The sequence below is a fragment of the Arvicola amphibius genome, chromosome X (assembly GCF_903992535.2).
Source record: "Arvicola amphibius chromosome X, mArvAmp1.2, whole genome shotgun sequence".
In the NCBI taxonomy this organism is placed as follows: Eukaryota; Metazoa; Chordata; class Mammalia; order Rodentia; family Cricetidae; genus Arvicola; species Arvicola amphibius.
Genome location: NC_052065.1, coordinates 101,944,068 through 101,959,337, shown reverse-complemented (window position 1 = coordinate 101,959,337; position 15,270 = coordinate 101,944,068). Strand labels below are relative to the sequence as shown.

The 15,270-nt window shown below is 37.7% G+C and overlaps 1 pseudogene; it reads left to right on the top strand.

The window, feature by feature from the left end:
• The first annotated feature begins 1,498 nt into the window (after positions 1-1,498).
• On the top strand, positions 1,499-14,023 carry LOC121677029 (annotated as a pseudogene).
• Positions 14,024-15,270: the final 1,247 nt, after the last annotated feature.

The window sequence follows — 15,270 nt, the reverse complement described above, 5'->3', positions numbered from 1 at the left end:
TTCCCCCAAATGATTCCATCTTCCATCATTATATTTTAAATGTTTTATCACAGCAACAAAACCCATAAAATACAAGAAATTGGTGATGAGGAATGTGGCCATTGCTGTGATAAACCTGACCAAGTGTTTTGTGGGGTTTTTTCCCCCAACTCATTTGCAAGAAGAAATTTGAAGAGTTTGGAAGAGCTTGTAGCTATGGGATCGAGAGAAATTTAAGGATGCCTTAAGCAGATAATAATGGGCCATTCTGACACATTCAGAAGTTCAGAGTGCCAATAGAAAGGCAGACAGTGAAGATGGTTTATGAGGTTTCAGAGGGGAAGAAGAAACCTATCAGGAGCCAGGCTAGAGGCCATTCGTGTTCAATTTTAGCAAAGAACATGGTTATGTTTTAGCCATGTCCTGGGAATTTGAGACAGGCTGGATTCAAAAGTAATGGACTAATTTGTTTGGTGGAAGAAGTTTTAAGACAGCATAGCATTCAAGATAAAATTAAGGCCGGGCGGTGGTGGTGCACGCCTTTAATCCCAGCACTCGGGAGGCAGAGGCAGGCGGATCTCTGAGTTCGAGGCCAGCCTGGTCTACAAGAGCTAGCTCCAGGACAGGCTCTAGAAACTACAGGGAAACCCTGTCTCGAAAAAACCAAAAAAAAAGAAGATAAAATTAATAAAGCAAAGCAACTAGGACGGTTTGATGCATTAGATGAATATATGTGAAAAGATAATAAATCTACCTATGAAAAAAGAAGAGCAAATATCACTCAAAAAATAAGCAATAGAAAGAAATTAATAAATATCATTGTGGGAATCCGTGACACAGAAAGTAGAAAAAATAGAGAAAATCAGTGAAATCAAAACAGGTTCTTTAAGGAGATAAATAAACTCAATAAGCCCTGACCTTGGGTCAATAGAAAAAAATGTTTTAAATAAGTTAGCATAATCTGGAATGAGAATGAGGATATTGCTATAGATTCTATGAATATTAAAGGATATTAAGAGAATATTATGAATAGCTTTGGCTAATAAATGTGACAATCAATGACAATTTGAAAAATACCAAAGTAGTTCAAATAGAAACTATTAATGCTTAGAGATAGATAGCCCGGTTAGTACTATATCAATTTTAAAAATTAGAATTTATAACTAAAAACTTTTTGAGACAGAAGACTCCAGGCCCATATGGTATCACTGAGAATTTCACCAAACAGTTAAAAAGGATAGGATTCAAGACACACTCTTTCAGAATGCTGAAGAAGGAATATGTCCAACTCATTCTGTAAAGCCAGCCATTATGAAAACACAACAAATTATAAGAAAACTACAGATCAATATTTCCCACAAATAGACACATTCTTACTTAAGATAAATCCAGCAATAAATAAAAGAAATACTACATCATGAACAAGGGTTATTTATCTCATTATTCCAGGGTTGAGCTAATATTTGAAAATCAATCAAAATAATTCACCATACCAGGAGATTCAAAAAATAAAATAAAAATGGTTATTGTAGATGTAGAGAACACATCTGGAAAAAAATCTAACATCTATTCCTGGTTTTTAGAAGTAATTCTTAGCAAGGATGTCATAAAGGGAGACTTCGTCAACATGATGAAGGGCATCAATGAAAACCCTATAGCTGACAATCTACTGACACATGGGAGAACGTGTGTGAATTGCATAACCTCCATGCTTGAAAGTTGGATATATCAAAGTGCATATGAACTCATAAAACTTAGTAAGTAATACATATATATTTTAATATTAATTACTATGTAACAATATTAATTATCAAGAAAATGTGAATCAAAAGCATAATACAATAGCATACCACACCTATTAAATAGTATCAAGCAAATAAGATATATAACTAGTTTGGCAGTTGAGGACAGTGCAAAGAACAGTGATCCCCTGTATCTTGTTGTTATTAACAAATTAGCATAGTCACTTGGAAAAGAGTATAGGGGTGGCATCAGAAAATTAAAAGTAGAATTATCATGATTCAGTAATCCCAGTACTACATAAATTCAAATTGTATCTTGAGGTATCTATATTTTCATGTTCACTGCAATATTACCTCCAGCAATGAAAATACAGAAACTTTGTGGTGAAAAAAAAATAGGAAGATTTGTAAAATGTAGAAATTTGCTTCCAACATTTTAGATGAATCTGGGGGGCACTTTCAGTGAAATAGGACAAATACAGAAAGACAAGTACTTCATGATCACACAAATGCAATCCTAAAACTGTTGGACACAGGGCTAGAGAGAAGAAACCTCAGTGATTCAGAACAATTGCTGTGCAGTTATGAGGATCAGAGTTTAGACCCTGTCATCCATGTAGCAAGGTTAGTGTATGCCTGAAACCTCAGCTTTCAAGGTGGAGAGTCAGAGGGAATATCTGGGGTCTGGGTTTACTGGCTTCCATCCTAGCAGAAAACAAAACAAAAGAACAACATCAAAACACACACACACACACACACACACACACACACACACACACACACAAGTTCCAGATTCATGGAGAGAATCTGCCTGAAAGAAGTAGGTGGAAAATAAAACAGGGCATACAATATCCTCTTCAGGCTTCTCAACACGCACATAAGCATACACAAAGATACATACACTCTAATGACAGACACACATATGTATGCACACATTTACACAAGCAAATGGATCACTTGATGGGGAAAAATGAACTCAGAAAATAGAACAGCTTTTAGAGGCTGGGTGAAGGGAAAAGAACAGGGGGTAAGCCAAAATAATTGGCCAAAGGGCACAAACTTTTATTTATAATATGATTAAACTTGAGGGATCTAATATAAAGTAAGGTATCTATAGTTAATTCAGTGCTATTCTAAAAATATTTTAAGAAAATAAATCTTAAGTACCCTCACCACACGTTAAAAAAAACAGTAATTATGTGAGGTGATAGAGGTGCCAATTAGCTTGATTATGACAATCATTTCACAATGTATACATATATCAAGTCATCACACTGTTCAAGTTAAATTTATGCAATTTTTATTTGTCAATTATGCTTCAATAAGAGAGCGAACAAATTATATAGAAATAAAATAATTAAAGAACACATTATACTCAATTAGTTCTATTAATATGAAACACTGGGGAAAAAATAACCCATCATAACAAAAAAGCAGTTAACTGGTTGCCTGGGGCTGAAAAATAGAGGCTTAACTAGGAAGGGACAATTAACTTTTGGTTAGTGGATCTGTTCTATATCATAATCTGACAGTGGTTACACAGGTGTATACATATGTTAAAGTCATTAACATATACTTTAAAATATGTGCTGTATAGTCTATATTTCAAACATTTATAAAACTTAAATTAAAGTTAAACATATTAGTCTGATTTCAATATCTGAGACTGCATAATTTATAAGAAAAAAATATTTTGAGTTTTTTCTCCCTAATCTTCAAATAGGAAAAGGTGGGAGAAGAGTGACCAGTAGACAACAGGAAAAGATTAATCAAAAGAAAGAGAACATGAAAAAGCCACATAGGTAGTTTTTATTTGGTAACTCATTTAAAACACATAAAAGAGGGTTTGAAGGCAGATCCCCTGCAATGCTAGATACTGGTCGTAGTGGTAATGGGTCAAAAACAAAAAATAAAACAAAAATCCTCCATGGTCAAGAATATTAAATCTACATAGAGGTGTTCAGGGAGCCCTTCAAACAATTCAGACCTTTGCCATTCTCTTGGCTGTCCACCAGAACGTTTTTATAAGACCTTATTGCAGAAAACACTACATACCTCATATGTAGGAAACAGAAATGGAGGTGGAACAGAGCTGGAAACATCCCACCTGATAGCTAGCTTTCATAGTGAGAGATAATACTATACAGACTGTGTGGAGGTGAGTGTGAGAGAACATCAGTGTTTGTACCCAGCTAAGAACTCTATGAGATAAAATACCAACTTTCCAGGCAAAACATGGCTATTGACATAACAGTGGCACAGCTGTTATGGGGATACCAATCACTCCCTAATGGATTTGAGGTCCACTGCATAATTGAAAGCCATGCCTATTATAGCAAGTCTAATAAAAAAAATTTTTAAAAAATTTATGACTGAGGTCTACTGTAGCTGTTTACTAAAGTAGAAATAACATCAAACTCCTTTCTAAATGTTTATGCCGTCCACAGACAAAGGTTATTCCAACTCTTAATCAGAGAACCCTCTTGGCAGTGAATGGAGGTAAGTGCTGAAACCCATGACTATACAAGATACCAAGAACAAGGAATAGTAGAGGGTTAAAGTCCCAAAAACGCATCCTACCAACTACTTAAGGCTCAAGGAACATTCTAAAAGAAGGTCTGAAAAGAATTTAGGGATTAGAAGATAAGAAAGGCTGTCAAACACCAACCACCTGCTTAGTGTAACATGGCAATCATGAACCCAAACCAGTTGGTCTACTGTTACTAGATCTTTGCAAGTCAGGCCTACATTGCAGTCAGCTCTGCATGGCAAAGGGACTCATAGGGCCCTTCTCCTTACTGTTGACCTATTGGGAACTAAAAGATTCCTAGAGACAGGGAGAGATAGTAAGCAGGTGTGTACCCACTAGTGAGTCTACCAGGCTCTAATGCACAGTTCCAATTCCATGGTAACACAGATGACACTGGTTGAACCCTGGTTGAACTGAACACAGAACAGAACCAAAAAATGTGAATAAAGGAAAGCTATTGAGGCTAGTTATGCAAAGGCAGGGTTAGAGTAACAAGAATACATTATATAAAAATATTAATTAAAACAGAAAATGCCACACACAAAAAGAGAAAAGTTCAAATTCTCCATTTTGGAGGTTCGGGGTCTTCATGGCAGATAGTGCAATGGCAGAAGCTTATGGCAGATATCCATAGCACAACAGGAAGACAGAAAGATCAAGTAATGACCAGTCTTGTTCGTGTATAATTACTTACTTCTCAAAAGGGCAGCTAGAGTACCACAAGAACTATTTTAATCACTACAGCAAACAGATCTCCTAAAGCTATCTGTGGAGCTTCCAGTAGGACTCACCTCTTAAAGGTACCAAACACATTTAACACTGCCATACTGGTAAACAAGCTTCTAACACATGAACCCTTGACGGACGACCTATGTACAAACTATAGCAATATAGGTGAGAAAGAAGTGGTGAGCTCAACCTGTTCTGTGGCAGTTTGGGAATGCAGAAGAGAAAAGGGAACTAAAAGTAAAATTGAGTTTTCATTTATGTTAAGGGGTCAAATTACTATAGATTGAGTAACACCTGATGAGGTAAGAAGTCAAACAGTAGAAGGCACCTGCCTGTAATCTCCTTCAACCTTTCCAGAAATTCTAAGTTTTATGCTTCCCTATTGATGGTCCCTTTAAAATGAGAAGTGTAGGTTTGAAGAATATTTGCAAAGACAGGGAAACTTCCAACCAGAAATCTTGAGCAACCTATATGTATGTCTCTGGTCAGTGTTATGTGAAATAATCAGTCTTCCTAAGAACCTCAGTTTAATTACCTAGAGCTGACCACTGCCTAAGAAAGGGAAGCATCCCAACTTTCCATGCTTTTGATGGGTCTGCCTTTTGGGTATCTAGTGTTAGTTAACAACTTACTACCTGTATGTATACAAATGTTGAGAGTGATATTCTGAAATTAAACTATTTTGAGTTCTAAAGTGAAACTGAATTCAGAGTAGATCACATCGGTCCACATTGTAGTTAAGAATCTCACACAGACAACTTAAGGACACTTGTGAGTTCTACAAAAGCTTACATTGGTTACTTATTGGAGACTTCTTTCCTAAGTGTAGTTTCATTCTCAGCATTTACATATGTGACATTTCACAAGTAAGATCTGCAATTAAACCAGAATTGAAAGTGTCAAAAATGACAGGGATACATGCAGTATTGGAAGTTTCCGATGCTTTGGCAAAAGTGGGGCAAAGGATTCAGAAGATAAAGAGGTTTCAGTGCTGTGTGTGCCCTTTTCAAAAATGGCTTTTACGGCCATTAGCCTTGTTATCTTAAACAAGAAAGAGTGGGACGAAGACAAATACCAGTGCTGTCAGCCTTACAAACGAAAAGAATGGTAGATTCAATTTCAAAGAGATCTTGCCACTTCTATTCTAGCCTGAAAACTTGGACAACAGTTCTCATACTCTCTCCAAAAAGATTCACCCTGTGCTTTCAGTATAAACACACGTTTGGATTATTTGTTGCCACATGAAGGCAGGTTATCCCTGTCCTATTAGCAGGGCATGTTTCTTTTATTAGAAGTAACGGAGATACACTACCACATTTTTCCTTCTTTCCTGGTCCCTTTGATGACACATAACATATTTATGAGGGTCAGTAACCATGTAGCCTATGGTCAGGGCTTTAATCAACAGCTAAGATTTAAGGGCTCTATGCATGACAGAGGTTCAGCCTATGATCAAGATTAGGGTCTTAGCCTATGGGCAATGTTAGGACATATGACCCTGTGTCTAGGACTTGAGGTTTTATGGGGCCCGGGTTAGGGCTTGGGCTGAGATGAACTGTATATCCTGCTTTCAGTCTTTAATACAGTAACAAAGTAGATCTATCTGGCCCGAATTAGAACTGCTGCCTTTCTCTTTTTACCACAGGGCTCTGACCAGCTGAGTTAACCTGCCAGAGCCTGCTTTGGAAGAGTATAAGAGAGCACCCTGGGAGCCACTACTTGTAGGTCCTTCAACCTCTGCTGACAATTAGCTGAGGAAGTCATTTCCTCTCACCATGACTCTCATTACCCAATCTTCCAAGTGCAGAACATGGTCATTATTTCTCACCATGGGATGAGGAGGTGGGCTGGGAAGAAAGCAAGAGAGGTGCAATAAGAGCAAATTAACATTTGCAGTTTCTTTTCTCCCCAAAGCCTTTCTCTTATTGAAAATAAAGTCAAGCTTTCTATTTCATCCCTCTAGGAATCCAATTTTTCCTGTTTCTTATATGCATAATTTGGGTGCTTATTTGTTTTCTGAAACTGAATGTTTTTGATTGCCCTACACACTAGGCTGCCCTAAGTGATTATTTTTCTTTCTCTCTGCTGGTAGTCTGTATCCCTTCTGGACCTTACCTCCTTGTGCAAATACATTTATATGTGCACACACAGTTGGTAAGCAGATTTGAAAATATTCACAATGATAACTGGATGCCCAACTAGAAATGTCAAGCAGGCCAGAAAGTAAACATAGTGAATCATCAGAGTGGTAAGGGATTATTGTATCCCTTAATTCATTTTATGTGGCTACAACAGAATGTCACAAGACGGATAATTTATATTGAATATTTATGCATTTATTCACTGTTTTGGAGGCTGAGATATCTAAGATCAAGGTGCTTGAATCCTCCAAAAGTTTTCTTTCTGTGTTATAACATAGTAGGAGCAAACATATTGTACAAATGCAAAAAGACGCAGGAAGAGGAACGGAGGGAGAGAAGAAAGAAAGGAGATGAAAGAGAGAAGAGAGAGAAAGATGGAAAGAATGCATAAGAAGAGACTAGTCAATTCTCATGATAACTATTAGGTAAGTCACTCATGGAGGTTTTATGATCTAGACACTTCCCAACATTGTCACGATGGTAATTAGATTTTAACACAAATTTTGGAAAGGACAAATATTTAAACTCTGGCATCTTGGCATCTCTTTAAAGGAATTCATCAAAAGCAGAGCAATCTGAACTAGACACTAATGGGGGAAAGGATATAAAGGAAGGCTTTGGTGTGCAACTACCACCCTGCAGGCTGCTTTGCCTGGTTCTTAGGCAATTGCTACTCTTGTCTAGCAGATTCTAGAAACAAAGGTGATATGATTAACTCCAGAGAAACTTACTCTTGATCTTTGAGAACCCAAAATACATACAAGTAATGGCACTGATGATGACTAGTGACAATTTTAAATCACCAAGTTTTTATTTATTTATTTACCATGTGTGTGGTTACTCACAGAGGTAAGAAGACAACTTTCAGGACTTGGTGCTGTTTTTCTATCCCATGGGTTGCAAGGATTGAACTCAGGCCCTTTTAACTGCTTTGCCATATCACCAGCCCCACACAGAATTTAGGTCAGGGTAATGTTATCTGAAGGTACTGTTATCTTGGTAGTCCAGCCTATATGACAAAGGCCAGTATTCTTTGTCTAGTTCCATCAGTGAAACATTTCTGTGTTCATTTCCTGGAGAGGGATATGACTGAATAAAAGCAGAAAATGAAGTCAATGAGCCTGCATGTTGAAAGTGAATAGTAGGTAATAGAGGTGTCAAACAACATGTTCATTGAAGAATGAAATATTTCCTCTCTCAGACTGTTTTATCCTCATTGAAAGAAAGAAAGAGAGAGAAAATCTGAGTATTTAAAGGTGATAAGAACCCAGGAAGAAGATGCCTGAAACCTGTATCATGATCAGAAGGCTGGAGAATGGAGAAGAAAAATAAATCTGTCTGGCAATGATTAAGAAAGAGTAGAATGATTTTACAAATTCTACTAAGTCATTAGAACTGGCCAGGACAGATGGAAGGATCTCAAAGGTACAACTGGCCCAAAAAATGGCCTTATGAAAAATATCCATACAACAATAGGAAAAAAATTACTGAATGAAATAATCTTAAATTCTGTCACCCTCGGGGTTTGGGGACTCAAATAAAAGTTAATATATAAAAACCTCAATTAATGAGTGTGATTTGAACCCATCACCACAATACACAGAAGACAATATCCGTGAAATGATCAACATTATTATTCCTTAGACTAAGATGAAAGTTGTTCCTTTAGGGATATTATTAAATAGTATCTACCCTCAAAATAGCATCGCACATATAGCTAGGAAAGCAGAGGCCTGAAATGGCACCTTACAGGTGTGCATAATATCAACTTCTAACTATGGGTAAAAATTAGACACCAATTAAATAAGCACTGTGATTCCTGTGGATGGCACAATTTTCCCCAGAAGAAACTGTCTATCAAATATATATATATATATTTACATATAGTTTTTATGTGACAACGGATTTTTTGTGCACTGCAATTTATTCTCCTGTTTGTCAAATGTTAGACATTGGGTAGTATTTCATTTGAAACTCTACGCACACTGGGAACACACACACAAACACACATGCACGTGTGCATGCATGGCAGTGCTTAGAACTGAAGCCCAAGCTGAATACAGATATTCCCTCTACTTCTTAGCTTAGATAGTTCTAGATACAGTTTGAAAATGCTAACTCGAATGGGAAGTGTAGAGGATTTTAGAAGAACTGCTCATTTCAGACTTCTTCGCTTAACTCTTCAGAGGGGTGGATGTCTTCCTGTCTTTCTATATGCACTGTACCCTTTCATCTTGTTTGCCATTTCCAGTCCAAAGATGGTTTCACAGCCCACCTTCTCTCAACCATCTCCAATTGCTGATGGGCTTGCCCCGAGAGTGCATTTCCTCCATGCCAATGCCCAGGCCACTCTGTCATACTCTCTCCTCTGTCGATTTAGTGCTCTTCTGTGTTTCCTTCACTAGTTTCCCATGTCTGCCTCTCATTTTTCCTGATTTATAAGATTCAGCACAAAGCAGCAGCACAGTGTGATGACAACAACAAAAAAGCACTGGAGTTAAAGTCTTTGCAGTCAGAAAGCTGAAGTTCAAGTCTCCTGCTGCCATTTACTGGCTCAGTGCATTTTGACAGGTCATTTTGTACTTCTCAGTCCTCACTGACAGTGTTGAATTTGGACAAAGTTCAGCAAACAGGAGATGTTTGTGGAGAACTGGACCTACAGATAGACTTTCTTCAAATGACACAGTATTTAATTTTTTTAAAAAAAAACCTGATTTTAGATGAAAACTATATGCTCTATTTCCTCAAAGTACTTACCACTCCCCATTGCCTTCCACTCCTCAACATTACACACAGACACTTTCCTTAGGATTGCCGAATTATGTGCTTCTTGTGAATAATACTCATTCAACCCTAGTTGCTCTTTATGGTTTTTACACTGTTATTCTTCCAACAGGCACCTGCTACTCTACATCCCCTGGCCACAATAACATTTCAGTCAAGCAACTTCTCTGTGACCAAAACTGCTTTGTGACAATAAAAGTTAAGAGTGTGAGAAATATAAAGCCTGAAGGCAGGAGAAAGATTAATTTTGAATGTTATAACTTGAATTGTGCCTTAATAGGCAATTATTTGGGATGTCACGTGTCTTTCTGGATACCATGCACAAAGAAAGTGTTCTAGCTACATCCCATACACAATTATCTTCAATTTCTGGCCTCCCCCAGATTACCAGTCGCACACCATGAGCCAGGCCAACTCAGGCTACCTCTAGCTCTCCTGGCACCCCGTGTCCTTCTGAAGCAGCAAACATCATAACGTGCTGCCCATGTTTCAATCCTTTCAAAGAAAAATGCTTTGAAACATTAATAAAAGCAGCTCAGTGGGCTCCTGTATATCAAATCTCTTTTGCAAAACAACGTTTTGATGTGTTAAATGTAAATCAATTGGAAGCACAGAGATTCAATAGGTTCTGAAATGTGCCCAAGCTTTAAAAAACAACGTGAAGGAATACATCTTTAGTGTGGAGTTTGGGACCATTTGCTTGCTGCAAAGTACTGAAGAAAATCCATCTTTACCTTCCACAGAATCTCAACTATGTCAACTCTGATAGTGCTTTCTGGACCCTTCTGTCCTCTAGTACGTCCCCTATCAAGCAAACTATAGCACTAAGTCACAACCATCTTTAGGAAGGAAAGCAATCATATCACTGCCCTCAGGAATACTGTTTGCAAATGACTGTCTCCCTTCTGTGTTCCAGATCACAGAATGAAATACTGAAATCCAAAGATGGAGGCTTGCATCAGACTTTATGGTGGCAGGTAGGCTCTCTGGTCAAACTAGCTGGTTGTAATTCTCTTCAATATCAAATATCTAATTTGATGAGATAGAAATCCCTTCTCTAAAGCAACTCTGTATCCAGACTAAAATAAGAAAAATTCATGAAATAAGTTCCTGAAACTGGTATTGGCAAACAAAACATAATCACAACCAGAGTATCCCTGGTCATATGCATTACTACATAAATAATATTATTTACTTGATTGATTGATTGATTGTTTGTTGACAGAGTTTCTCTGTGTAAGTGCCCTGGCCATCCTAAAACTCTTTGTGTATACTAGGCTGACATTGAACTTACAGAGATCTGCCTGTTTCTGTCTCCCAACTGCTGGGATTAAAATTTTTGATAGCAATGGTTATAAAATAACAGTGATAATATATGTCCACTACTATTGCCACAAACAACAAACAGAATCTTCTGTTTATCAGTGCCCTAGAGTGACAGTGTTACTATATTGCCATGACCAAGGCAACTAATAAAAGAAATGATTTAATTGGGGGCTTGCTTACAATTTTAGATAATTAGTCCATGATTATCATGGTAGAAAGCATGACACTAAAGCATGGTACTAAAAGCATGGTACTAAAGCAGTAGTTAAGAGCTTACATCTTATTAGCAAGATGGAGAGATAGAGTCAGACAGAGAGAGAAAAAGAGAGGAAGACAGAAAGAGAGAGGAAAAGAGAGAGGGAGACAGAGTGAGGGGGAGAGAGAGAGAGAGAGAGAGAGAGAGAGAGAGAGAGAGAGAGAGAGAGAGAGAGAGAGAGAGAGAGAGAGACTGGGCCTGGTGTGGGCCTTTGAAACCATAAGCCCACTCCCAGTGATATGCTTCCTCCTCCTCGTACAACATCATACCTCCACTTCCAAGGCCATACCTCCGGGCCATACCTCCTAATCCTTCCTAAGAGTCTACCAATTTAGGATCAAACATTCAAATATATAAGCCTATGGAGGCCATTCTCATTTAAATCATCTCAGATAGGGTTTGAACTAAGCATTTTATATCCATTTATAAACCTTTTCTTATTTAATCTACCCCACACTGCTGCATGATAAGTGCTATTATTCTTGTTTGGGGGGGATATGAAAACCGAATTAGTAATAACAGGATTATACAAGGTCAGTACCTACCTTGGTGTTTTCTGGCTACTAGTACCTCTATTTAATATTATGTACATCCCTTTCCTTTTTGACACTTCCTGATAAAGCACATGGTTCTTGCTTTATTCTTTATTTCCTGTCTGAGAAAAATTCATGTTCCTTCCTCAACAGGAAACAAACACTGGCCTCTGAACAGTTTGGGTGTTCAATCCATATTGCTAACTAAATGACTTTGTCATCCGGTGTTGGCTGTCAGAGACAGACATAAGCAGCACTGTTGGTGCTTTTAGTGCCTTACACAATTAGATAAGAGCCAGTGTTCTTAGCTGTCTTAATGTTCGTACCTCTTCGTCTCTCTTGTACTGAGACAGGCATCCATAGCAGTCTTGGCCAGGAGACAAATCTGAGACATAGTCAAATGTGCTGTGCAGTGATTATCAGCTCTACTCTGATCATGAGGCTTCCTTATACGGTCAAGTCACATTACTCTTGGCTTCCTCTTTGTTTACTAGGGAGGATCCACTCCACAGAGGCTCCCTCCTCAGGCTTATATATCCAACCATTTTCCCAACTGTGTTAAATTAACCTTCATTCCAGTTAAATCCAAGGTAAGTGGGATCAATAAATCACCTACACTTAGTGTGCACAACTGTTATGAACTTCAGCTAAGCACTATGAACTGAGGGATAAAATTCACAACCAGAAAACCAGTTTCAAAAGGAAATTTCACATGTATTCTCTCATATTTGGGAATCTAGATTTTCAAAAACTTATACAAACAGAAGAGATGGCTCAGGGGTTAACAGTACTGGCTGCTCTTCGAGAGGACCCTGGTTTGGGTCTCAGCATCTACATGTTGGCTCACAGTCATCCGTAACTCCAGTCCTATGGAATCTGTTGTCCTCGTCTGGCCTATCCAGGAACTGCATCCACATGATGCACAGACATACATGCAGGCAAAACACTCATATAGATGGTAAAAACAAATGAATTTTTTAACAGAATTGAACCAGAGAGGTGCTTATTATAGAAAATAAAAGGAAACCAATGAAAAGTGGAAGGGGAGGTATAAAAAGAGTATAGAAGGGTAAATAAGATTAAAGAATGTAATATACAGGTATAGACATATACTTCATGATGTCATATGAAGCTATCACTTTATACAATGACTATAAGCTAACCCAAAACATATAATAAAATATATTTATGTGAATTCATTACAAAGTAACCTCATTGCTTACAGTGAAGTGGAGAGAGGTTTGTTGGCATATTCCTCAAGGAGTACAGACTCTCATGCCAAAAACAAAACGAAAGAAAAAAACAACAAAATTGAATTCGAATTCTCTAGTTCCACCTTCTACTCACCTATGTGGCAATATACAAAGTTTCTCATTTCTCTCAGCTTCTGGTGTTTTACTGCAGTTTTTCTTCTTATCATCTGCAAGAGGAAGGAAGCAATTGTAGCTCTTCAATGTAGTGTTATAAAGATTATATGAAATAAGAGCACTCAAACTTTCAAAGTTGCCTAGTTTTTAGGAGATGCTTATCAATTTGTGTCATGATCATTTTCAAGGACATTTACTGGATTCCTGTGGTTTTCAGAACAAATTTTAAAAATTAGTGCTCCTGGTTGCTAGCCTTCCCTCTTTCTTTCTGTGCCGATATCGGACCCGCCGGACATTCTGCAAGAAATGTGGCAAACACCAACCCCACAAAGTGACCCAGTAGAAGAAGGGCAAAGATTCTTTGTATGCCCAGGGAAAGCGGCGTTATGACAGGAAACAGAGTGGCTATGGTGGGCAGACTAAGCCTATTTTCCACAAAAGTGCTAAAACTACAAAGAAGATTGTCCTGAGACTGGAATGTGTGGAGCCCAACGGCAGATCCAAGAGGATGCTGGCTATTAAGAGATGCAAGCATTTTGAACTGGGAGGTGATAAGAAGAGAAAGGGCCAAGTGATCCAGTTCTAAGCTGATCTTGTTATGAAGACAATAAAATCATGAGCTTTCACTCATAAAAATCTTAGTGCTCCTAATGGCCTGCACTGAAATTATATACATATAAGCAACACTAAAAAGACTCATCGGGTTATATTTACTTCTCTAGGCATTTATAAATGCAACAATAAAATCAAAGAACAAAGGCCATGAATTTGAAAGAGAGTAATGAGGGGAGGGGTGGAGAGTGAGAATGAAATGGGTGAAATGACATAATTATATTTTAATTAAAATTTAAAATTATTAAGAAAAACACAGTGTTCCCATACAAGCCCATACAGCCCAAGAGTCTTCTTTACCCTCTGTGTTATGAACATAAAGTACGAGTGTGACTTCCTCTAACCATGTTCAATAACAATTTAATCATTCTTAAAAATTACTAGGTAGTTCTAAGGATCCAAAATATTAAACACACAAATCCATTTACCAATTGAAGTCAGAAGTGCCATTAACATGTGATACAACAAAACTCTACAGAAGCATTATCCTATATCCAAAGAGGCCTGAGCTCCTACCTCTGTCATCTCTTAGTTATATGACCTTGAACAAGTATATAGATGCCATATATATTCTGTAAACAGACAGAAAATAGACTAACGAATATTCCATACACATTTGGAGTTAAGACTGAGTTTGATGTGATACATGAATCACATGGTTCAAACAAAGCTTTCATAAATTGCTTGTTGTATCTTAGCTGAATAGAAATTATTACAGGGTGTTCTTGACCAACTCAAACTGGATACCAATTATTGAATCAACAAAAGCTCCAGAACATATAATAATTTGTCAAAATATTAATCAGCTTCACTCTCATGCATTAACATTGTATAATAAGACTTTTCCTGGGGAGACCCAACACACACATCTACTCACCCCAGATAGTGAACCCATGACTGAACAATGTATAAATACCATCAAAGTCCAATTTGGTGAACCTATAAGTTTTATTGGGATTACTTATAGGAATGTGGGTGAGGGTTTACTTACAGGAGCAGAAATGACTCAGACAAATGCATTACCAAAGCACACCCCATAATGAGTGATAGCTCACAAAAACTGGGAAGCTGAAACAGACTGCACAGCCTGCAGGCAGTTCAACAGATTGGAGAGTATCCCTTTCAAGTGATTTGGTTGGTCTAAACCTCTTCCAGGCAGCTCTGCTAGTTTCTACTTCTTCCAGGCAGCTGCTCTGATCCAGAGTCTTCTTAGGAGCTTGCCTCCTCTGAGACTGACTCTAAACTTTCCTTATTGCTTACTCTGAGAGGTG